Raw genomic sequence first — 25,953 nt, 5'->3', positions numbered from 1 at the left:
GCAGCTGAAACTGTGAACTCTGTGCTGAAAGTACAGAGAGTTCCTTTTGCATGCACAGCTTCCCCCTCTACCAACATCCCACACGGTGGTGGGACCACATTTGTGACAATCCAGAAACTACACTGATGCATCATTATCCTGCAAAGTCCACAGTCTGCCAGGGTTCACCCTTTCATGCACATCTATGGGTTCAGACAAATGTATAATAACATGTATCAGCCAGTATGATGCAAAGTTTTACTGCCCTAAAAATTCCTTGTTGGGCGGGGCGCGGTGGTGCACACCTATAATCCCAGCAGCTTTGGAGGCTGAGATAGGAAGATCATGAGTTCAAACCCAGTCTCAGCAACTTAGCGAGACCCTGTTTCAAAATAAAATCCAAAAAAGGGCTGGGTATGTGGCTCAGTGGTTAAGTGCCCCCAGGCTCAATCCCTGGTACCGAAAAAAATAAATAACAAAAAACATTGACAGCATGTCCTGGATTCGATCCCTGGCACTGGGGGACCCAGCTCACTAAGAACAGAGAATATAGTACAATGAATTTCTCCTATGCACCCACTACTTGCCTTCAGAAATTACTAACCATAGTCAATCTTAGATTTTGTAAAGGCTACGGGAACACAGCAATTGGCATACTGGTTGTTACTTTTGTGGAAAAGGGGCTTCTTCTCAGTCATTTTTATTGTATTTATTTGTAGCACTGGGGACAGAACCCCAGGGCCTTGTGAATGCTAGACAAGTGCTATATAACTGAGCCATATCCCCAGCCCTCATTTTAATTTAATTTATTTATATAGCAGTACCCAGAGGACCTCTACCACTGAGCTCCATCCCCATCTCTTTATTTCATTTTTTATTTTGAGACCATGTCTTGTTAAGTTGCTGATGCTGGTCTTGGACTTGTGCTCCTCCGGATCCATCTGCCTATGTGCACCATGGCACCCAGCCCTCAGTCATTTGTTTTTGTGTTTTTGGTGCTGGGGGTTTAACCCAGAGGCACTTTACCACTGAGTCACATTCCCAGCCCTTTTCATTTTTTATTTTGAGACAGGGTCTTGTTAAGTTGCTTTGCTAAGGCTGGCCTTGAACTTGTGATCCTTCTGACTCAGCCTCCTGAGTTGCTGGGATTACAGGTGTGGGCTACTGCACCCAGCCCTGTTATTTTTAAATGTGACTCAATTGTTCTGCAGTGACCATGTATTGAGCAGTTAACTATGCCAGGCACTTTGCCAATGAGACCTAGACCATTGCTACTGCAAGTGTGGTCTATGGCCAAGCAGCTTGGGCATCTCCTGGAGCCTACTAACAGTGGAGAGTCTCAGGCTCCACCCGAGACCAGTCAAATTAGGGTCGGCCACCTAACAAGATCTCCAGGTGACCTGGACCTGTATTAAGAGTTGAGAAGCACCATCTGACTGGCAGAATAGCCTTCTAACAATCTTGAACAAGGCCGATATTATCATGCCCAAGTTACAGATGAGATGACCGAAGCTGAGAGATACCACTAGGCTTTTCCAAGAGCCCACAGTTAATCAATTTAGGTCTGTGTGGCTTCAGAGTCTGTGATTTACAGCATGCTTCCTTCCAGGGAGAATTCACTTTTGCAGCAACTCCAGTTGAAAAAAATATAGAATCAGAAATAATGTGTGTACACACAACACAAAAATATCCAGTCATCTCAGCCACAACAATAGCAGAAAACCAAACTGCCTGCTCTGGTGCTGGCAATCCCTTGCTCCACTGAAAGGCCTTTTCACTTTTCAGCTAGTTATTATGGTCTCACATAGATAGCTAAATATTTCAGAGTGGTCAGGCAAAGAAAACTGGAACAACTATTAGAGTTACTCCATTTTGACAGTGACTGCTGACCCAAATAGGATTCAAATTGCAAACTACAAACTCTCCCAGAACAAAGATTTGCTATAAACCCAAATAACTGGTAAAGGCATTTAAAAAATGTGTGTCAGGACTGGGGATTTGGCTCAGTGGTAGAACTCTTGCTTAACATGCTCAAGGTCCTGGGTTCGATCCCCGGCACTGGGGGACCCGGCTCACTGGTGCTATCAATCTCTCATATGCTGTTGCTCCCCTGCCTTCACCAGATGCAGGCCCCTTGACCTTGGACTTTCCAGCCTCTGGAACTGTAAGAAATGAATTTCTTTATATAAAAGTTTTTTTTTCAGACCAGTTTGACATCTATAGGCAGGAAGGACAAGTGGCTGACTGAGTTGCATACACCAAGAAGGGAGCCTTAATGCTTGAATCCAGCTGGGTACAATAGGTCCTTTTGTTTTCTGGGCAGCTTTTTGAAAGGAATATTACTGGAAAAGGTAGAAAAAGTGTAATGCCTGGAGCACACCTCCAGTTTAGCAGGAACTCATTAGATCTCAGGAACTTTTCTCCTCTGATCCTGGGAGGAGATTGGGCTATTTCCTCTCTTTCACTGCCCTAATGACTCTGGAGACCTGCATTAATGGATCAGCATGGCTACTCGGTTTTGCAATGAGCTGATGTGATGATTAATTAGCCTCTAGCAGGAACCTGATGAAGTCCTCAGGTCAAAGCCCCAGGGATCTAATTCGGGACAATCTGCACACACACACACACACAAGAACAGGTGAAGAGGCCCACAAAATGGCCTGGTGATAGGCGACCGACCATAGGGATTATGATTGACTTTTTGACAACCAAATGACCTGGACACAATGTGCTGTTGTGAAACAGTAATCCGACTCAAAAGTACTAAACCTGTGTGCTCCACAAAGCTAGTTATGTTTAAGCAGGAAATCAAATTTTTAGTGTAGGGCTGGGGCTGTAGGTCAGTGGCAGAGTGCTTGCCTAGCACATGTGAGGCACTGGGTTCGATTCTCAGCACCACATAAAAATAAATAAGTAAAATAAAGATATTGTGTCCATCTACAACTAAAAAAAATTTTTTTTAATTCTTAGTGTATTTCCTCTGCAATTTAAATAACTATTTGGATTGCTTTATCCCACATTCTAATGGATTGAATTAATGCTTTGCAGCCAACTTACCTCACTAAAAAAATTATAACAATGCTAAGAATGAGTTGAAATAAACAAAAACAAAAGACCTAGGGTATAATAGTTAAGAATTACTTTAAGAATATTTTTTAAATACTGAAGAGTATTTTAAAGAGAGTATTTTCAACACCACATTTTAGTAATGTATTCATCAGTGTATTTTCCCTCCAAAACCTTCACAAAGGCTTTTCTAAAATCCCTTTTTATCTCATTGGTCACCTTTGTAAAGTTAGAAGGGCAGTTATTATTTATCTCTCTGTAGTAGATGAGGAAACTAAGGCCCACAGTTGGCATTTACTGGCTCTCCACGAGAAGTCTGCTGTAAAGAGTAAGCTGTGCCCTACTGATTTACTCCATTATGTACAGAACAGTAGTTTACAGGCTGTGCCTAAACCTGAGTTACTCCATTTTATAAAGCACTAGCTAGCCATAAGTTCCTCCATTTTGAGTATAAATACTGTGAGGCAGAATGACTCTACACCTTGTTTCTACAAGTAAACAACAACCATCTGCTTAGCACAACCATAAGGCACAAACTGATAAATTAACCATGCTAATAAAAATGACCACCTGTGAACTTATCAAATTAATCAGAAGCCCACGAATGCATAGGCATATCAAACTCATATTAAAAAAAGAAACAGGCCTACAAGCTTATCAAACATGTCAGAGCACTGAATGAAGCAACCCCCTTGCCAAGGCCCATAAAACAAGCACCCCAAGACAGGACACAGCTGCACAATGACCCGGTCACCTGGTCACTCATCACAAGCCTTGCCCAGGAAAATTCGAAGTGACAAACCTCTGAATCTATTCTCAGGCTTCAACACAACACGGTTTCTCCTGCCCCTGACGACCTTGCATGGCCCACTCTAAGTTGCTGACACTTCCAGCTGACACCCTGAAACTGCCATCCATCTGGACTTTGGACTGGAATAAGTTCTGTGCTTTGCAAGCTCTGTGCCCCGCATAAGTTCTTTGACTAGTATCATCCTGACTACCACGGTGACTCTGTCTTCAGGTATCTGCTCTTTGCCTTTGCTCTCAGTTCAGTTTCCTGAACTGTGGCCACCTTAACCCTTTCTGTAAAAAAAGAAAAAAAAATATAGTATGTATATATATATATATATATATAGATATAGATATATAGATATATAGATATAGATATAGATATGTTTGTGTAAAGGGTGATGTATGACTTCAGTGTTACAGATATTAGTAAATATTGGAATATAAGAACCTGCAATAGCCCAGCTTATGACTATCAGATCACCCACAAGTATTTGATGAACCACCACAGCTGAGAGTGGTATAGCCTGCAAATTTATTGTTATTCAATAATTCTGACACCGCTGAAAGACACAAACATGTATGGCATGTATGGTCTATGTTAACAGCATCGCTTGCCCAGCAACTAAGAGGCAGAGTCAAGACCAGCATCCAGACCAGACACTGGTCCTGTGTTGTTTCCAACTTCTCAAAAATTGAAGAAAAAGATAGTACAGAAACAGCCACAAAAATTACCCCCCAAGAAAACCAAGGCAGCCAGGTGCAGTGGTGCACACCTGTAATCCTAGGGCTCTTGAGAGGCTGAGACGGGAGGATGGCAAGTTGGACGTCAGCCCCAGCAACCTAGTGAGACCCTGTCTCAAAATAAAAATATTAAAAGGGCTGGGGATGTACTTCAGCGGTAGAGTGCCCCTGGGTTCAATTCCCCATACCACAAACAATTAAAAACAACAAACAAACAAACAAAAAGGCAACAGAGAACACGCCAGGATTATTAAATGAGTTCAAAAACCATCTTGTAATAGGGGCTCCCCTTGAAATTGTCCATCACTTCCCTCCTTCCCTTTTGCCCTTCTAGCCTTCCCTATCCTTTGGACTAAGAAAAGCCCTGCCTAGATGGTAACTGCCACCAAGAGGAAGAGCCTGGGCAGCCTACAGACTCCTAGCCTCCATCCCTCCCCATGAACGCCATTTGCCTCCCTGAGCCAGGGGACAGATCTTTGAGAAGCTACTCCTTTACCTTCCTCAGGGTTGGCCTTGAACCAACCCGACTTGTTCCTCCCAACATTCACCTCCTGAATGTTGGTACTTAAGTGGTGGGCAGCCTGGACTTAAAAAAAAAATATATATATATATATGTGTGTGTGTGTGTGTATATATATATATATATATAAAAAATTAATATTTTTATTTGTTCTAATTAGTTATACATGACAGTAGAATGCATTTTGACACATCATACATAAATGGAGTATAACTTCTTATTCGTCTGGTTGTACATGATGTAGAGTTACACAGGTTGTGTGATCATATGTGCACATAGGGAAATAATGTCCGCTTCATTCTGTTATCAATCCTACCCCCATACTCCCTCTCCACCCTTCACTCCCTCCTGTCTAGTTCAAATTACCTCTATTCTCTCCCCCATTGTGAATTAGTATCTGCATATCAGAGGAAACATTCGGCCTTTGGTTCTTTGAGACTAGCTTATTTCACTTAGTATGATATTCTCCAGCTCCATCTGTTTACCCACAAATGCCATAATTTCATTCTTCTTTAAGGTTGAGTAATATTCCATTGTGTATATGTACCACATTTTCTTTATCCATTCATCTGCTGAAGGACACTTAGGTTGGTTCCATAGTTTAGCTATTGTGAATTGAACTGCTACTAAACATTGATGTGACAGCCTGGACTTTTAATTCCAGTAACATTTTCACTTTGGAAATTACAAATTACACCAATGGGTTATTTGGTAAGGGGAGCAACCTGAAGCATAAGTAGCTGCTTTCATCATGCATACTGAGGGCCTTTGGTTGTGACTATGATGCAGCCCAGAGCAATGGCACTCGGGGTAGGGCACAGAACTAGGTGCCTTCTGTTCTGCCTTCCCTAGCTGCCTCATCAAAGAGGAAGGATGGAATGTTCTGGAAGGTGGGGGGTTCCTACTCAGAAAGTAGGGAACTGGGGCCAGTTACCAGGACTATAGTGCTCCCTAGCTCAAAGGCAGATATCAGCTCCCTCCTCTACCTCTGGGGCTGGCTGTGGAGGGAGCCACTAGTTTGAAGTCATTTCTTCTAAAGGGCACCAGGTCCTAATAGGTCTGACCCCGGCTTTGTGTGTGTGCCACTGTTAAGGTGAGGAGAGCGTGGTGCTCTTCATGAAGAGCAAGGTAAATGCACGTAAAGGGGAAAAGTCAAAACAGCCCAGGGGTCTGAATGAATCCTTGCCATGGAACCTGGGCTTCCCTTCTGCTAGCCCCTTCTCATTTTAGCAGTACTCTGTGTTATTATTTTCTTTCTTTTGTTTTGGCAGTACTGGCGATTGTACCCAGGACCTCATCCATGCTAAGCAAGCACTCTACCACTGAGCACCACACCCCTAGTCTTTTTAAATTTTCTATCTTGAGACAGGACCTCACTAAGTCGCTGAGGTTGGCCTTGAACTTGCAATCCTCCTACCTCAGCCTCCTGAGTCACTGGGATTATAAGGCATACACCACTATACCCAGCTAGGAAAGTACTTTAAAATTACAAAATTATAGAGAACAAATTAATGGTTACCAGAGGTAAGGATGGGGAAGGGTGGATATGACTATAAAGGAGAATAGAAAGGAGATCTTTGTGATGGTAAGTCCATGAATCTATACATTTAATAGAATGGCATAGAACTAGACACACATTGTAATTTTCTAGTCTTTCTATTGTACTATCATTATGTGAGATGTAACCATTGGGGGAGACAGGGTGAAAGGCAACTTCCCGTGAATCTATAATTTATTTCAAAATAAAAAGTAAAAAACAAAACAAAACAAAAACCTCAAGCACAATCCTGCATTTCTTTTAAGTGCCCTACAAAACCTTCATTTTCCAATTTTTCTTTTGAACGAAGTCTATCCCACCCTCACTCTACACCACCCCTCCTTGATTCTTGAGAACTAAAAGTATAGACTTGGGAACAAACTTGCCCACTTGGCTGTGAGACGTTAACCTGTAATGCCAGCAACTCGGGAGGCTGAGGCAGGAGCATGGCAAGTTCGAGGTAGCCAGCGTGGGCAACTTAGTACACCTTGTCTCAAAATAAAAAATAAATAAGGGCTGGGAATGTGACTCAGTGGTAAAGCACCACTGGGTTTAACCCCTGAGCCTGCCAAAATTAAAGAGAGAGAAAAAAAGAAATAGTTTCCTTATCCCCATCTTAATTATCCCACTGGAAAAAAAAAAGTCAGAGAATGTGTGTGACCTTCTTTTATTTGAATCTACGGACCTGATGTTTCAGGTGGAGCTATCCATTGGTAATGGCTTGAAAAGACTGGAAAGATTCTATATCTGACTAAGCCAGCTCTTCTTCCTACCATGGGAAAAAAGCAGAAACATGTTAAATTCCTTTCATCCCCTCAGTGTGAATAGAAGTAGCAACTGGAAGGAGGGAGAAGGGCAGGCCAGGAAGCTCTGGGTATTGAACTGCCCCTGAAGTCAGGCACTTGGAGAAAAGCAGTAGTTCAGCTAGCCTTAGAGAGGGGCCATTTTGAGTTGAACGTAGAAACCTGAACCAGCTTCTCCTCCCCACCTCTCCAGAAGAGATAGACAAAGCTGGAGCCCTTCAGGGCAATCAGGTGGTTATCTCAGGCAGGGTATCAAGGGATCTGGGAGGGGAACATGTGCTGCAGGTCATCAGAGTCCAGACACACCCTCCCCTCCCCAAAAGGCCCCAACTTGGCCTTCATACATTCTGTGTTATCTCCCGGAAACTTCTTCAGTACCCCTCAGTTGGCCCATGCAAGACAACAGTTGATATAAATTGACTCATATTATTTTCTAATTTTAAGCCTGAGGGACCTGAGTTCAAATCCTAGTTCTAACACTTACTAGCTACAGGATCTTAGGCATGCAGTCTAGACCTGACGCCCCTCAGTGTGTTCATCCATTCAGTGGGGGCAACTCCAGCCTGAAAGGGTTTGTAAAGCGTTTGGCACCTCACAGGTGCTCAGCAAATGTTAGCCCTGTTGGCTCGGCTCATTCTTTGCCATGTGGATGCCACATTGCTCACTGGAAAGGAAGCTCTTCTTTCTCCTTTAGTACCTAGCCTAGGGTTGGGCACACAGTAGCTTGTTAATGAATCCTTGTTGGCAAGGCTAAATGGCACTAGTTGTTTCAATGATGCTGCTGATGGAGACCTGAAATGGGCATAAGGGAATGCCAACATTCCACATTCCAATTCAGAGGATGAAGGGGACGTGCTGATTTTTTTTTTTTTTTGGCAGTACTGGGGATGGAACCCAGGGCCTAATGCACGCTAGGCAAGCACTCTATCACTCAGCTACACCCGCTGCCAACACGCTGAACTCTTTACTTCCTTGATACATTGTTAGAGCAAAATCCTTCACGTGGTAAAGCCTGCCTTTCCTCCAGTTACACAACCCCAGGAAGATTAGAAGGCAATGCTTTTATGTACCCTGACAAAATGGTTTCTTAAACAGTTTATCAGGTGTAGAGCAGAAAGAAGAATGAACTACAGACTAACATGCTTATTGCCATAGAAGTGAGAAGATTATCAAAGACAGCAATAAGATCTGACATTGACCTAGTTATATATATACACCCCAATCACTGTCTTGGGACTACACTTCGTGAGGTAGAGTGGAAAGAAGAATGCATCAGGAAATGAAGACCAGAGCTCTAGCCCCAGATTCGATCACTCATTCTCTCGCTCAGCCGTGGCAGACGCTCGGTAAATATCTGATGGCTCATTCAGTGAATGACTATGCTCTATTGGGTAAACTTCAGACATGACCCTGCCTTTTTGGAATTTACTTAGTCAGTAGTTGTGTGACCCACAGGAAGTCTCGCTTCTCACAAATATATTAATATATATATATTTTTGTACCAGGGATTGAACCCACTGGTGCTTAACCACTGAGCTATATCTCCAGCCCTATTTTATATTTCATTTGAGACAGGGTCTTGCTAAGTTGCTGAGGCTGGCTTTGAACTCTTGATCCACCTGCCTCAGCCTCCCGTGCTGCTGGGATTACAGGCGTGCGCCACCGTGCCTTGCTATATTTATATCCTTAAGCAACTATTAGAATTATAGGAGAGAATGCAGAGGCAAGACTGTGCACACTGTGATTGCTTTCTATTATTGTCTGCTATGTAATAGTTATATGAATAGCTTGTGATCATTTGAAAATGATGTCCTAAATCTATTTCAAGGGGGCTGAGCATGCTCTGCCTATGTCATTTTCTTTCCTTACGTGTTGGCAAGCCACCCACAACTAGAGTGAGTAGGAGAGACAGTTGTGCTCTACTGGGCTAAATATCATAGACAACAGCACTCCATTCTGGATTCTCAGATGGACTGGATTTCAGATATGGTTCCTCTTATAGATGGAATCATATTCCCCAAAAAGGTATCTTGCAGTCCTGTGGATGTGCCCGTATTTGGAAAAAGGCTTTTTGCAGATGTAAGGTTTGCCACTATAAAGATCCAACTGCGAGTTAAGAAAAGGTCTTAGGGTGGGCCCTAATCCAATATGACTGGTGTCCTTTAAGAAGAGGCAAATTTGGACACACACACAGAGGAGAACATCACGTGAGACACAGAAGAAAGAAGGTCATGTGAAGATGGAGACACAGATTGGAGTTCTACAGCTCTAAATAAAACACTCCCCAAACAGAAACAGCACCCCCACCCTCTGCCCTCTGCCCTCCATGTAGTCTTGGTGAAGACTGCGATTGTTTTCTATGTATGTACATGAATGCACACGAAAATGATACCTTGGCCCAAGCACACGGACACACAGTCTTCAGAATGACACGAGAGCCCGTGTGGGACACTGAACTGCATTCCATATTTTCCAAATACACCAAAAGGGAACTCTCTGAAGTTTGACGGAGAAGAGCAAGGGCAGGCGGGCATGGGATGCATGGTGTGGGGTATACCAAACCAACAGCTGCCGCCTGCTAGCCTGCTGCAGGAGACTATCTTGGGAACGCTGTGGAGTCCATTCTGGGCCCCAATAAAGGTCAAGGAACTTTTGGGAGAACCAGCCTCATCTTAAGTTTACAAGTGCTATAGTGTCATGTGCTTTCAAGCCAGGCTGTACCTTGTCTCCGCCTAGACTCTTTGTTGGTTACCAAATAGTAATTTTCAAAATAGCATGTACCCACTGATTAAATGAGTCCTGCCGAAAGGATGAGTTCTTTTGCTTAGAATGGCAGCTTCTGGTTGGTCAAAGTTGTCAATAGCCATCAATGGATTCTAAAACTAGGGAGTAAAAGTTTTGTGAGAAACATAATTATTTACATAGTCTCAAAGAAATTCCCCATATATTAGTTATGAAGTACAAACAGAAAAATGGAATCTTTACAGTGAAAATAACCTGAAGACATCATCCTGACCAAGGAATCAAAGGTAACATCAACACTAATCTTCACTAGCTTATTTGTTTTACTTCTGCCAAAAGACATAACCTGACTCATCATTCCAGGCAAAGGACATATCAGGACAAACCAGGCAAATTCAAACTGAAGGACATTCTAATTGACCTGTACTCCTCCAAAAGACCATTACCATAAAAGACTAAAAAAAAAAAAGGCTGAAGACTGTTCCAGACTTAAGGAGATTTAAGAGAACTAAGACACGTGACAACTAATTACAAATGTGATTCTAGACTGGATTGTGGATGATTAAAAAAATAGCTATGCAGGTCATTATTGGGACAATTAAAATTTGAAAATGAACTATAGATTATATGATAGTGTTCTGTATCAATGTTACATTTCCTGAGCTTGATAACTCTATTGTGTTTATATAACAGAATGTCCTTGCTCTTAGGAAACAAAAACACTGTAGTATTAAGGGGCAAAGGGACACAATGTCTGCAACCTTCTCTCAAGTGTTTCAGGAAGAAAACTGGAGTGTGTGAGCTTGTCTGTATGTGTTGAGAGAAACAGTGATAAAGACAATGTAACAAGACCTTTATAACAGATGAATCTTGATCAAGGGTCTATGAAAGTTCTTTTTGCTATTTTGCATACAATTTGCATAAGTTGCCAATTAATTTTTTTTCATATATAAACATTCATTTATTTAGTGTTAAATTTAACAACTTTTTATATACAAGTTTTTTTAAATTTTATTTTTATTGTAAACAAATGGGATACATCTTGTTTCTCTGTTTCAATTAATATTTTTAAAACATATTCTTTAGGGGGTACAGGGTCAGTGGTAGAGTGCTTGCCTGGTATACTCAAGGCCCCAAGTTTGACTCTCAGCACTGCAAAATATGTTTGTTTTTTTATTTTGAAATATATATGTGTATATATGTTATTTTGAGCATTTAATCATGTGCCTGAGGCTGTGCTGTCTGTGAGATATTCAAGGGAGAATAAGTCATGGTGTCTATCCTTAGCTCACAGTGGGGCAGGAGGGACAAACAGAGAGGGGATCATTTTGGCATGTGGTGAAGGCTGCTGTGAGCGCCTAGAGGACAAATATAAAGCCCAGATTTGGGGGAAGGGGGTCAGAGGAGCTCTTTACAGAGGAGGTAGAGGGGAGGTTTAACGTTGGGAAACCCGGTGGAGATTTGAGGTGCCAATGAGACATGTGAGCAGAGGGCCTGACGGACTGGGATATGGGGAAGATGCCTGGACCTGTAGGCAACCAGAAGCCACCTGCTTCCCGAGGACAGACGACGAGGCATGGCACGGATTAGCAGGCGTCAGGGGCCAGGCTGAGGCCGCCATAGCCTCTGAGGTAACATTAGAAGCAGAAGCTTACGTAAGCAAAACCACTTGAGGTTGAAAGGTTGAACACAAGTGTGCTTACAGATGACCTTTGCAGTGATGCACACTGAATGTCTGAGGGACATCAGCCCCCAGATTAATAAATATAAGTAACCTGGATAAGGGCACGGCCCCAGCTGAGCTAGAGCTGCTAATAATAAACAGCGATGCAGGAAGAGAATGTCAAGTGATCATAAGAAACTAAAGAAGTGATTTTTTTGAGAACAGGATGAGCTTTACCAGCAATAAGGATAAGGGAGTAGCCAATTAACACACAACAGGATGGAGAGAGATTGTCGTTAATAGGAAAAATTCTCAGAACAGTACCGGGTCCCCTAATAAAGAGAATCAGCAAAGCAGTACTGCTGTTTCACAAGTCGATGGGGGAACGGGAATTTCCACTCAATTATGAGATACAAGAGCCCACATGAGAAAGTACGCGAATGTTCCTAGCAAGGGCCTGATGGGACATTTTTTTTCCTTTTCTTTTTTAAACTTTAATATTATGAAAAAATTTGGAAAACAGCATTAGTTTAAACCACATGAAATTGCCAAAATTGAACCATTTTTGACCTACGAAGATGACAATTTTGTGTTCCAAATGAAAACAAATGCCTGTATACCCACCCCCAACTTTAACAGTTACTGATGCATGATCAGTTTCATTTCACCCAAATCCCCCCACAGTATCCCAGCAAATGGATTGATTTGAAACAAATCTCTGGGGGAAGTTTGGTTATGCTTTTCAGTATTAAAATCTGTAAAACAAAGTCCAGTTATAATATATAAACCTAAAATTGATCGAAATATTCACTTTATGTGTCTATATAGTATTTTAATTATTTTATTTTCCCAGTAAGTTCTATATTCACATGGCTCAAAATTCAGAAGGTACAAATAACAAAAAGCAAACAAACAAACAAAAAAAGACCAGTGAAAAGTCCTTTTCCATCCTTGTCCCCTAGTCAACAGTTTTGAAGCCCTGTGCACCTGCCAACAGCTGGAGTCCTTAGAGGCAACCAATCAATATTAACAGTTTTTATGTATCCTTCTGGAGCTGTTTTATGCACAGGTTAGTAAATAGATTGCAAAACACTCACTCTTCTGCTTCTTGCTTCTTCTACTTATTAAATCATGAATATCATCCCATACCGACACATAAAGAACAGCTTCCTCCTTTTTTACAAATACCTAGCATTTAATTTTATGAACTGAAATTTATTTAACTCATCAAATCACTATCGATCAACTTTCAGGCTGTTGCCAAGCTGTTGTGAATACAGCTTCCGCTGCAGCAACTGGCCTTACCCATCCTCTTGCACGAGAGCAAGTAAATAATTAGGTAGGAGACATTCCTTAAAGTGGACTTGCAGGATGTAAGAGAATGTGCCTTTGCAATTCTGGTAGATACTTCCAAGTTGTCCTCTTTCCATTGAGAGTTGTTTGCATGCTGTCTGTGCCCTTTTATCAAGCACAGTATCCTGGGAACTCCTCTCTTATTCCCTAGGTCCCATCCGGGACCGCTTCAACAACTCAAAATCAGAAACTCTCCTCTGACCTCGGCTTATTGGACTCCCTGAACTGCTCCTTGGCCACCCCAGTCACTAGCCCACCCTTCCTCCCCTCTTCTTTCCCAGAGGCCATCAGTCGCCTCCTGGCTTCCTCCTCCTTCCAAGTCCGCCCCATGACCAGCCATTTTTGCTTTGCTAGTGTTGATGCCTGGACTCATTCTCCCTGTGACCTTCGGCAGCACTTGCTCTGCCAGTTCCCAGCTCTGTGAAAACCCCACTATGCATTCTCTCCATCACTCGCTCCCGGCTGCTAGCTATTGCTGGAGAAGGTCATGAAGTTGGCTCCACTACAAAGCCCGGCCAGCCAGCCTTAGCTGGGCCCCAAGGGCTTCGAGGCAGTCCTTTTATATACCTGTATCAAATTTCTCTCGGCGATTGTTCCAAATCCTCTTCTCCTCACATCCTCTGCCCGACCCTTGCCCCAGAACCCTCAGTCGATGGCCTAGCCCTGGATTTCAATGAAAGAATACAGGCCACCAAGCAGGAACTCCCTCAGTCCCCTTCTTCACCTGCTTTCCCCAGTTCTCTGCACACTTGACTGTGGTTTTTGCCTCCCAGTCCCCCAAGTCTCATGGGAAAGAGGTACTTCCTTCTCAAGCTTGTTCCTTCCACTTGTGTCCTTGGCACTCAATTCTCCTGCCTTCTCCTCACTTGGCCCCAGGAGCCATCCTCCTGCCCTTTGGAGAAGCTCTTCCTCCTCACTAGGAACACTTCCCTCATATCTGTGCCATCGTTCCCATCAGATTTTTCAAATTTAGTGATCTTTGAAATGATACAAGGAATGTCTGTGCCTCCTGGCTCCGCTTTCTCCTCCCTTGTTGGCCCCCAAATGTAACAACATAATCAGAAAATACTAAGAGAATAAAAATCACCCACAAGGCCACTACCCACCTCTTAACATTTTGATGTTTCTTTCCAATCTTTTTATACACACACACATATATTTATCGATATTTTTGACAAAATTGGGTCATAGTATACAAATGTTTTGTTAGAATGTTTTGCGAGTTACTTTTCTGACCCTGGTAAAGTAAATTATCCTCTCTGAGAGTACATTTCCTCCTGTTTAAAATGTGGACTACTAGAGTAACTGCCTCACAGGGTTGTTATGAGGATTAAATGAGATAAAAAATATTGTTTAAAAAACCACTCATCACAGTGCCTGACACATGGCAAGTTGAATTAATTCGAGTTACTATGCTTTTTAGTTTTTGTGGTAACTGGGATTGAATCCAGGGGCGCTTAATCACTGAGCCACATCCGAAGCCCTTTTTATATTTTATTTAGAGGCAGAGTCTCACTGAGTTGTTTAGGGCCTCGCTAAGTTGCTGAGGTGGCTTTGAACTTGCCATCCTCCTGCCTCAACCTCCCTAGCTGCTGGGATTACAGGCATGGCTTGGCCGCTATTATGATCTTCTTGGCATCAACAAAGATAGCTCTACGATAATTCAGTGAGTTCTGTCACTACCCTGTCCAATATTCATTTGGTACATAAGCAAATATTGATATGGGACAAACTCTCAAAAGCAGAATTTCTGGGTCAAAGCAATGTGTATTTGTAATTTTTAAAAAATTTTTTAGGTATAAATGGACACCATACCTTCATTTCATTTATTTTTATGTGGTGCTGAGGACGGAACCCAGAGTCTCAAATGTACTAGGCAAGCGCTCTACCACTGAGCCACAACCCCAGGCCCCTGTATTTGTAATTTTGATACACATTGCCAAATTGCCCTCCACCAAGTGTAAGTTACCACGATTTCTTTAAATGATAAACTATTGATGGATATTGAGGTTATTTCAAATTATTTTTTGCAGATATGAGTCTGGGCTGTGAAGAATATTCTTATAACTGATTTTTTGCATAGATCCATGGCCATTTATCCAGGGCAGAGGAAAGAGTAAGAGTGAATCTATAGGGATGAGGGTGCAAATGGTGTGTGTGGGAAACTGCTAGAATCAGTGACACAGAGTGGAGAATGGCGAGAGATGAGGTTGGAAAATAGAGCAAGACCAGACTACAAAGGATTGTGAATGCCAAAGTCATTCAATCAGTCACTTGCTGAATATGTATTGACCACTTACTACATGCTAAGCATGGTTTTAGATAACTTCATTCACTGAGTGAGCCAAATTAGGAAAAGATTCCTGCCCTGGGGGAGCTTACATTCTATCAAGGAAAGGCAAACAATAAAAATAAAAATACGTTGGGCGTAGTGGCGCACACCTATGATCCCAGTGGCTCAGGAGGCTGAGATGGGAGGATGGTGAGTTCAGAGCCAGCCTCAGCAAAAGCAAGGCACTAAGAACTCAGTGAGACCCTGTCTCTAAGTAAAATACAAAAGAGGGCTGGGGATGTGGCTTGGTGGTCAAGTGTCCCTGAGTTCAATCCCCAGTACCAAATATATATATATTTGTTACTACAATTACTATTTGTGTGTTAGAGAGTGGTAAGTCCTGTGGAACAAAGAAAAAGTAGAGTAAGTAACAAGGGATCAGGAGTGCTAGAAGTTGGAACAGACAAGATACACTATTAATCGTAGTGGTTACCCCATTATGAACTTTGTACTTACTCTACAAGGAGGAATCACTGACATAAGCATTCACTTATATTCATCATCATCTTTGACATGACCACATATGACTTCATACCTGATATCTAATGAATTTCTTTAAACCAACTTGCTTCCCTGGCTATGGAACCAACCTAGGTGCTTCAACAGATGAATGGATAGAGAAATTGTGGTATGTATACATACTGGAATATTACTCAGCCATAAAGAAGAATGACTTTAGGATAGTTGCCAGCAAATGGATGGGTCTGGAGAATATCATGCTAAGTGAAATAAGTCAATCCCAAAAAACCCAGGGTCAAATGTTTTCACTGATATATGAAAGCTAAACCACTATAAATGGGGGAAGAAGAGAAGTTCTGTGGATTAGACAAAGGGAAATGAAATGAAGAGAGGGATAAAAAAGCCAGTAGAACAAATCTAACATAATTTTCCTGTATACACAAATGAAATGACCTAAATGAACCCCACCATCATGCCCACCCACAAGAATGGGATCCTGGGCTGGGGAGATAGCTCAGCTGGTAGAGTGCTTGCCTCGCAATCACAAGGCCCTGAGTTCGATCCCCAGTACCGCAAAAGAAAAAAAAAAAAAAAGAATGGGATCCTAATTAAAATGTTATATTCCATGCTTGTATAATTTTATCTGAATGGATTCTACTGTCATGTATAACTAAGAACCAATAAAAATTTTGTTTTAAAGAGAACTTCATAACACTAACATGAATGGAAACACAGTATCAAATGGACATAAAGGTCTAGAAAGAGATATCCATTGATACTTAGCATGGACCTCTTCCCTTCTATTCAGAGACTGGTATGTAAATAAGAACAAGAAGCACTTTTGAAACTGTGTACTTACTGTTTTCCAGGCAGGTTACTGTTTTTTATAATTCATTTATTTAGCTACTGGGGTTTGAACCCAGGGGTACTTTACCACTGAGCTACATCCCTGGTCATTTTTATTTTGAGACAGGGTCTCATTAAGTTGCTGAGGCTAGCCTTAAATTTGCAATCCTCCTGCCTCAGCCTCCCCAGTGGCTAAGATTTCAGATGTGCCCTACAGTGCCCGGCTGTAGCTTCCTGTTTTACATGTAGCAGATATGATTCATCTTCACAAAAATAGGAGCTAGGTACTATCACCATTCCCATTGGTTTAGGAGGAAAACCAAGTCAAGTGATAAACCTTCCCAAGTCTCAGTTTGCTTCTAAGTAAATGGGGACAATAATGGGGATGTATAGGAGAGAAGGGTTCAATGGTTTCTTCCCACTCCATGTCATGCTTTGGGGAGACTTAGAGAGAGGACAGGAAGGGGACAGAGACTCTAGCTACAACATTCCCTGACCCACCAGATGCCAGTGGCTGAGACTGGAACTAAATTACTGCTTTAAATTACAAACACCTCCCTCAGAGTTAAATTTATTGGTCACTTTAATTTTCCTATGAAGAACTTTAATCATAATGTCCAAATTGATTTCAGCCTTGCTGGGTTGGAGGTTTTGATTAGAAGAGGGGGAGATGATGTGCTGTTGGAACACCAGCCTCTTTTGGGAGGAGACAGTGTGTATGTGTGGCGGGTGGGGTGGGGGGGTGAGGGTAGGAGGGCACCTGGAGGAAAAGAAACAGCAGAAATCAAGGTGGGAGGAAACGAAAGACAAACCGTCCACTTCAAGTGTCTCTAATTCAAGTGCTTTGGGGAAAGAAGCAGAATATAACAATAAATAATACATCAGTGGCGAGAAAGTGTCTGGGTCCTATTAAGCTGCTCCATCCTAGTAGGTTACGATTGCCATTCAACTTTCTGAGAAGGCAGCCTTGGATTTTTCTTTTATTCTTTCTTTTGTTTTTCTGTTTTTTTTTTTTTTTTTTTTTTTTTGCAGTGCTGGGGATTGAACCCAGGACCTTAAGCTTGTGAGACAAGCACTCTACCAACTGAGCTATCTCCCCAGTCATGGGTTTTTCTTTTAAAGCCATTTTCACTCATAGGAAACAATACTGGACTTTGCCCTACTCAAAGAACCAGAATTAGACATATGTATCTCTCTGCTTTCATTTATCATTGAATAATGAGAATTCCACAAAGTTACACAGATAAACCCAGGGTCCAGGACAGGGTTACAGCAGAAAAGAGTTCAATATAACGTAGTCACCCCGGAATGTGAGAGTATGTCAATGCTCCATTTATAAAAGGCAGGTGATACCCCATATAGAATTATTTATTTATTTTTATCTGTTCTGTTTAGATATATATGACAGTAGAGTGTATTTTGACATATTGTACATACATGGAATACAATTTCAGATCCTGTTCTTTTTTTTTTTTTTTTTAAACAAATGTATCATTTGTCTGGTAAAATGCAGCTCCTTTCATCCCTATTAGAACTTTGGTCAAAGTCAATGGTACAACTTACCTGGACAATTGCAAAAACTTTCAAGGTGGTCTCTCTACTTCTTTCTCCTACAGTGCATTTGCTAAGGCTTCTAGAGAAATCCTTGTACACATGGTAACAATAAGTAAGTCTTTGTAAGGACATCTCTTTGCAATTACAATACTATACAAATCTTTACCTAAAGGGGTCCACTGGATGTTATCCCTTCCTACTGTATTTTTTCACTATCATCAGTCAAATTACCCTATTAACTATAAGTCAAATATGCCAAGACCTAAGTCAACTCAGTGTCTCTGAATTTGCTCATTCCTTTGCTGAGATGCTGTTCCCATCAATACTGATGTGCCTGGAGGATCCCATTGTTTTTTTTTATATAAAGTTTTTTTTAATACCTTTATTTTATTTACTTATTCTTATGTGGTACTGAGGATCAAACCCAGAGCCTCACATGTGCTAACCGAGTACTCCACCACTGAGCCACAACCCCAGCCCAATCCCATTCTTGTGGTTGTCCATGATGTGGAGTTTCACTGGTGGTGTATTCATATATGAACACAGGAAAGTGATGTCCAGTTCATTCCACTGTCTCTCCTGTTCCCAACCCCTCCCTTCCCTGCATTCCCCTTTGTCTAATCCAATGAACTTCTATTTTTCCCTCCACCCTAGAATTATTTATTCATTCATTCACTCATCTTTGCAGTGCTGGCATCAAACCCAAGGATTAGCACATGCTAGTCAAGTGCTCTACCACCAAGCTATATTCCCAGCCCTTTTTATTTTTATATTTTGAGACAGGGTCTCCTGTGTTACCCAAGCTGGACTTGAACTTTTGATCCTCTTGCTTCAGCCTCAGGGTCACTGGGATTAAAGGCCCGAACCATCACATACACCTGGCCTAGTGTAAATATTTGTAAATGGCTTGGAAGATACTGGGGACCAAATGAAAGGTTCTCATGAAAAAAAAAAAAAAAGACTAAGCTAGAAGGGGTTCATCTTTGGTGCATCTTTGCCTAATGACCCCAAAAAGCCCCCAGATGTGATGTGTTATACAGACCCTATGTCATAGAAGAAAAGACCACCTATTATAGAAATTCCAAAGGCACGCACACTGCCCCTGGTTTCACCCTGTGAGGAGATATCACATTCCCTTGATAGCCTGGGACTACATTATTTAGTACACCAATGGCTTCCTTCTCCTGCCCAACATTTGGGGAGTCTCAGACAAGACTCAGATAAACCTGGCACTTATGCTAGACTTTCTACTTGTAAAGAGGGATTACAAAAAGCTTGTTGCTTGGTAACATGTACTTTATAAACCCTTAGATCTGTGGTATGGTAAAATAGAGCAAGTACTTGTACTGTTTTATTTAGCTTTGTGTTTTTATTCCTTTCTTGTCACCAAGATCCAAAGGGTGACACCATGCTTGGTAACTTTCCAAACGGTTCCTAACCAACAGGACCCTGGTAAGCATCTGTGAAGTCAGATTCTTTTCCTGTCAGTAAGTGAGGGAGTTTGGGAGGCCAAGTACACTTCAGTCCCTGGGACTTAGCTTCAAGTCATAGCTTCTTTTTAACTGAATATTTATTTATCTTGAATTTCTATGTTAACTAAAAGTATGAAATCATGTGAAGCTATTTCTAAGAATTTTAGGAGCCTCTGGAAAGAGTCCGGTCTGTCTATTTTCTAAATAAATTCGATTATCTTTCAAAGAAAGTATGAACTGCAGCTGATCATTTTTTAAACAGTGATAAAATTGTATTTGGCCAAATACCAAAACCCAAGACATACAAATTAAATTCTTCGACAGCACATATAATCTAACTGACAGTTTTTTGACAAAATAAACATTTAAATATACTCCCTTCACCCTCATTGATGGCTTTCTTACCTCAAGTAACATTTAACACAAAAAACGCTTTTGAAAAGTAAGATCTCAAATCAAAGCATTTCAATGAGCTACATATATGAACTACATAAACGAACATGTACTGCCTGTGGGAATATAAAATGGTAAAAGCACTTTGGAAAACAGCCTGACAATTTCTTAGAAATTTAAACATACATTCACCTTAAAATGTAGCAATTCTACTAGATATTTTCTCAAAAGAAATTAAAAGACATAAACACGCAAAGCCTTAGACACACATATTCAGGGCTGGGGGTATAGCTCAGTGGTAGAATGCTTGCCTAGCATGTACGTAGGCCCTGGGTTCTAATTCCCAGAATCACACACAAAAAAGCACAACCTCTCATAGCAGTTTTACTAGTAATAACCCCGGTGTCCATCAAGAGTCCAATGGAGCTGGGTGTGGTAGCACACGCTTGTAATCCCAGCGACTTGGGAGGCTGAGGCAGGAGGATCACAGGTTCAAAGCCAGCTTTAGCAATTTAGTAAGGCCCTAAGCAACTCAGTAAGACCCTGTCTCTAAATAAAATATTACAAAGGGTTGGGTTGGAGGATGTGGCTCAGTGGTTAAGTGCCCCTGGGTTCAATCCCTGGTACCAAAAAAAAAAAAAAAAAAAAAGGTGAATGGATAAACTGTACCATATACATACAATAAAATATAATTTAACAATCAAAAGATGAACTACCTTTAAAAAAAAAGTAATGAACTACTGATAAAGGAAGCAACACAGATGAATCCTCCCAAAGACATTATTGCAAGCAAAAATAACCAAACACCAAAAGTATATACCATATGATTATATTTTTATGAAATTGTATAAAAGAGAAATCTTAACTACAGTAATGAAAAGATCAGTGGTAGACTGGAGTCAGCAGCAGGGAGTGGAGAATTAACTGCAAGGAATAGTGGGTATTTTCTGTAGCAATGGAGATGGTCTATACCTTGACTGTAAGGCTAAAATGGGTATAATCTGTAACAAGCAAATTGGACTTTGATAAAACTGATTTTGAAACTGCATAAAAACGTCTGGCGCTGGGGATGTAGCTCCATGGTACAGCACTCACCCAGCATGTGCGAAGCCCTGAGTTTTGGTCCCCAGCACCAGCACACAGCAAAAACAAAAAACTAAAAATATACTGTACCAATACATAAGGTTGATATAAAGAGTAAAATAGGGCTGGGGATGTAGCTCAGTTAGTAGAGTGCTTGCCTTGCAGGTTCAATATCCCCAGCATCACACACACCAAAAAAAAAAAAAAATTAAAATAGTCGCCCAGTGTGGTGGCACACACCTGTGATCCCAGCAACTTGGGAAGCCAAGACAGGAGGATCATAAATTCAACGCGAGCCTCATCATTTTAGCAAGCCCCTCAGCAACGTAGTGAGACCCTATCTCAAACTTAAAAATAAAAAGGACTAGAGATGTAGCTCAGTGGTAAAGCAACCCTAGGTTCAATCCCCAGTACCCCAAAAAGTAGAATGAAAAATAAAAAGGCTGGGCATGTAGTACATACCTATAATTCCAGTGCCTTGGGAGGCTGAGGCAGGAGGATGACAAGTTGGAGGTCAGCCTCAGCAATTTAGCAAGACCCTGTCTCAAAATAAAAAGGGCTAGGGATATAGCTCAGTGGTACAGCACCCCTGGGTTCAATCCCCAGTATAAATAAATAAATAAATAATTTTTAAAAACTGAATAAAACAAAAACTCTTCCAAAGTTGCAAATCAAAAGTTATTTCTGCTTTGTAAGTATCAAGTACCCTGTATAAACTCTGTACCAAGATGTAGCACTTAGAACTAAGTACCAACCCTTTTGAAAAAGCTAAGTGCATAGGTACATATGCATAGTGGAACTCATTAAGCTCTGTACTCTTTGGGCTGGAGCATATATTTTTATCAGGCTCTTTTTAAAAGTGCCTACTGTGCAGGAAAATGGAAACAGGCATAACAAGCAGAGTTTTCATTAGGCTAGAAAAAAAGACCAATGTGTTTATTGGGTTAGACAGGAATTCTGGGAGCAAGTCAAGGACAACAAATGATATTCTATATGAACTCTGGCCTACTGCTGTCATCTGGTGGAGGGCATTTCAATTGAGAAGTCAGCCAATCTGCATGCAGCTTGACTTTGTCTAACTTTGGTCTAATGTGATCAAAAGTCAGAAAAACTGGTGCCAATGATGAGGACAGAGCAGAAAATGTTATAAGCCAGACGTGGTGGCGCACACCTAAAATCCCAGCAATTTGGGAGGCTGAGGCAAGAAGGATCGCAAATTTGGGGCCAGTCTCAACAACTTAACAAGACCCTAAGCAAGTGAGACCCTGTCTCAAAATAAAAAAGAAAAAGGGCTGGAAATGTGGCTCAGTGGTTAAGCACCCCTGTACCCCACAAAAAAAGAAAAAAAAACCCAAAAAACAGATTTAACTGAATTTATCAAGCTTACTTGAACATGGATTCTTCTAGACTCTCTCTTCTTTAATTCTCCAAGACACATACTTACTCATATTTTGTACAGCACCCTGAGAAATACTGGCTTAACTGTTCCCTAGTGTCTGATGACAGATTTGCGATTGTCCTGCCTCAGTCTCCTGAGTTGCTGGGATTACAGGAAATGCCATTGTGTGTGGCCTTTTCTATTTTTTGAGACAAGGTCTTGCTAAATTGCTGTGGCTGAGCTTGAACTTGCTGTTCTCTTGCTTTAGTCTCCTAAGTCACTGGGATTATAAGGTCTGTACCCCCATGCCTGGCAAGACTGTTTTGCACAATTAAGTTTTTCACATTTACTAATAATACTATTATAAACATTCTTTTTGACCTGTTCAATATTTTCCCCAAATAAAATTCCTAGGACTGCTGTATCAGGGGCTGGGGTGTAGCTCAAAAGTAGAGCACTCGCCTAGAATGTATAAGGCTCTGGGCTCAATCCCCAGTACTGTCAAAAACCAAAAAATCAGCCAGTCTTGGTGGCACATGCCTGTAATCCCAGTGGCTCAGGAATCTGAGGCAGGAGAATCACAAGTTCAAAGCCAGCCTCAGTAAATTGGCGAAGCCACATTTCAAAATAAAAAATAAAAATGGGGGCTGGGGTTGTGGTTCAGTGGCAGAGTGCTTGCCTAGCATGTGTGAGGCACTAGGTTCAATTCTCAGTACCACATAAAGAATAAATAAATAAAATAAGGCCTATCAACATAAAAAATAAATAAAATAAAAAAGGCTGGAGATGTGGCTCAGTGGTTAAGTGCCCCTGGGTTCATTCTCCAGTTTAAAAAAAATCGGGGGCTGGGGATATAGCTCAGTTGGTAGAGTGCTTGCCTCACATGCACAAGACCCTGGGTTCAATTCCCAGCACTGCCAAAAAAAAAAAAAAAAAAATATATATATATATATATATCGGAATTGCTTTATCAATGTACATCTTTGAAGGCTTTTGATATATACTGTGAAACTTTCTCCAGAGAAGACATTATCAATCTACAACAGTGAATTCAAATAGCACTTTCCCCATATTTTCTTTCTTTCTTTTTTTTCTTTTTTTTTTTTTTTTTTTGCGGTGCTGGGGATTGAACCCAGGGCCTTGTGCTTGCAAGGCAAGCACTCTACCAACTGAGCTACATCCCCAGCCCCTTTCCCCATATTTTCAACAGCATTATATATTATAAACAGTTAAAAATTTTCTGCTTGTTAACATGGCATAGGAATGTATTCCAAATCAAGTTGAAGGGAATTTAGCAGAACTCCTCTGACTGCCCTAACGTGCTAGTTTCAATACTTTCCTTTCCAAAGATCCCCATCTGATGAAAAGATCATCCAAGAATAGGACTCAGTATAAACCCCCTGTAGAGTTTAACATAAGTCTAGTTAAGGAAGCAAACTAAACCCTTCCTCTCAGAAGAGCCAGACCAGAAATGGAAAGTATAATTAGGTTCCTCTGCTGGATAATGAAATTTTTAAGTATTTCCTTCCTCAGCACAAAGTCACAAGCCAGCTGTTTGCAACTTTCGAGTGCATCCCTTTGCGTTTGTGTTCAATGGAGAGTTACCAAGCACACAAGCAATGCCGGGAAATAAACGGAATTGACGTTAGAGGGCTTTTCTTTTAGACATACAAAAATTGTTGAGGAAAAAGAAAATGCTCTTTTGCTGGTGGTTTGCTTTTTAGTGCTATTTCAACACTTCTAAATGCAGCCTGACGCTGTGTTTTCATAGTTGATGCAACTCTTGGCTATGTCTCTCTTGCTTCTCTGAAACGAACACACCAAGCATATCTTTCTTTTGTTTTGTCTCAAGCTGTACTTACAGTACAAAGAAAAATTTATGGTGAGTGCTTTGTCACTGGGAACTTGTTATTAATATGGAAATCCTGAGAGAATCATTTATTCACACAAAACAAGAAACCAAGGGGAAATTAGCTTCTGCATTTCATCATAAATCATTCAAAATTCAGAAGGGAGGGGAAACTATTGATGAGGCTGAACAAAATGAGTTTTTCTTTGCCAGGAAGAATAAAAATATTAGGTATGAAGTTGTCTAATTTCCTAATTTTTTTTTGGTACAGGGGATTGAACCCAGGGGTACTTAACCACTGAGCCACATCCCCAGTCACCTCCTTTTTATATTTTATTTAGAGACAGAGTCTTGCAGCATTGCTTAGGGCCTTGCTAAATTCCTGAGACTGGCTTTGAACTTGCAATCCTCCTGCCTCAGCCTCCTGAGCCGCTGGGATTACAGGCGTGTGTCACCGTGCCTGGCCTAAATATTTTCTTAAAGTGTTCTGAAATGCATGCCATCATGACTTTCACTGTCACCCTAACAAAGATGAAGGCAGATGTTTTCAGAGACTCGATAAAATTTTAAGAGGCAATAGGGATCTTGTAAATGTCTACTCCAACTTTATTTTATAGATCAACCACTAGAAGTTCAGAGAGGTGAAGAGATCTGCCCAAAGTCACACAGAACTAGTGGCAGAGCTAAAAGTCAGACCTCTTGACTGCTCTGGTCACAAAGAATGCAGTCAGGTCACTCCCCCAAAAGGCTGACATGAGCAATTATGTTACCAATTTCCTTTAATATCAGTAAAGCCACAGAGAACTCTGATTGCATCGAAGTGGCAATCGGTCAACTTATTAAGGATTTACTTAACGAATGCATTCCACTAACACATTTCTTTCTGAGAGACCCACCCTGGTCATTCAGTGTCTCACTCTTGGGTGGGTTGAGCAATAATCGGAGATTCATCTATGATATATAATGCTCTCTACTTATACGTTATAGCCTGTGACAATCAATCTTGTGTGTGTGTGTGTGTGTGCGCGCGCACACGTGGGCGCGCATGCGGGCCCACATGCATTAAGACCTAGGGCCTGGTGCATGCTAGGCAAGTGCTCTATCACTGAGCTATGACCCCATTCCCTGTTTACCATTGAGTTAAGAATACATTGGGGGGCTGGGGATATAGCTCAGTTGGTAAAGTGCTTGCCTTGGAAGCAGAAGGCCCTGGGTTCAATCCCCAGAACCGCAAAAAAAAAAAAAGAATACATTGGAAAAAGTCCATGACATATCACTGCATTTTAGGGAAAGCAAGCTACCTCTTTGCTGGAGTACCTATGGCTTCCTGGCCTTTTGTAAATTCTATAAATTTTAACTATCTGACAGCAAAGTCTACCTCTATGATAGAT

General features: G+C 41.3%; 1 protein-coding gene and 1 non-coding gene across 5 annotated transcripts in view; both read right to left on the bottom strand.

Moving 5' to 3' along the window:
• The window catches only part of LOC124972303 (P2R1A-PPP2R2A-interacting phosphatase regulator 1-like), a 114,136-nt gene that overhangs the window by 36,344 nt on the left and 51,839 nt on the right, over positions 1 to 25,953 (bottom strand). Inside the window, exon 10 of one of the 4 annotated variants that reach the window (XM_047536579.1) lies at positions 10,224 to 10,320. The exons of the other annotated variants lie outside the window; for them this stretch is intronic. The gene's annotated coding sequence lies outside the window, so the exon portion shown is untranslated. The remainder of the gene's footprint in view (positions 1 to 10,223; positions 10,321 to 25,953) is intronic. 4 annotated transcript variants of the gene reach the window in all.
• On the bottom strand, positions 23,825 to 23,898 carry Trnaa-ugc (transfer RNA alanine (anticodon UGC)). The gene has a single exon. It is a non-coding gene; the product is annotated as a tRNA-Ala (tRNA).

This window comes from Sciurus carolinensis, chromosome X (genome assembly GCF_902686445.1).
Source record: "Sciurus carolinensis chromosome X, mSciCar1.2, whole genome shotgun sequence".
In the NCBI taxonomy this organism is placed as follows: domain Eukaryota; kingdom Metazoa; phylum Chordata; class Mammalia; order Rodentia; family Sciuridae; genus Sciurus; species Sciurus carolinensis.
This window is presented reverse-complemented; position numbering and strand designations above follow the sequence as displayed.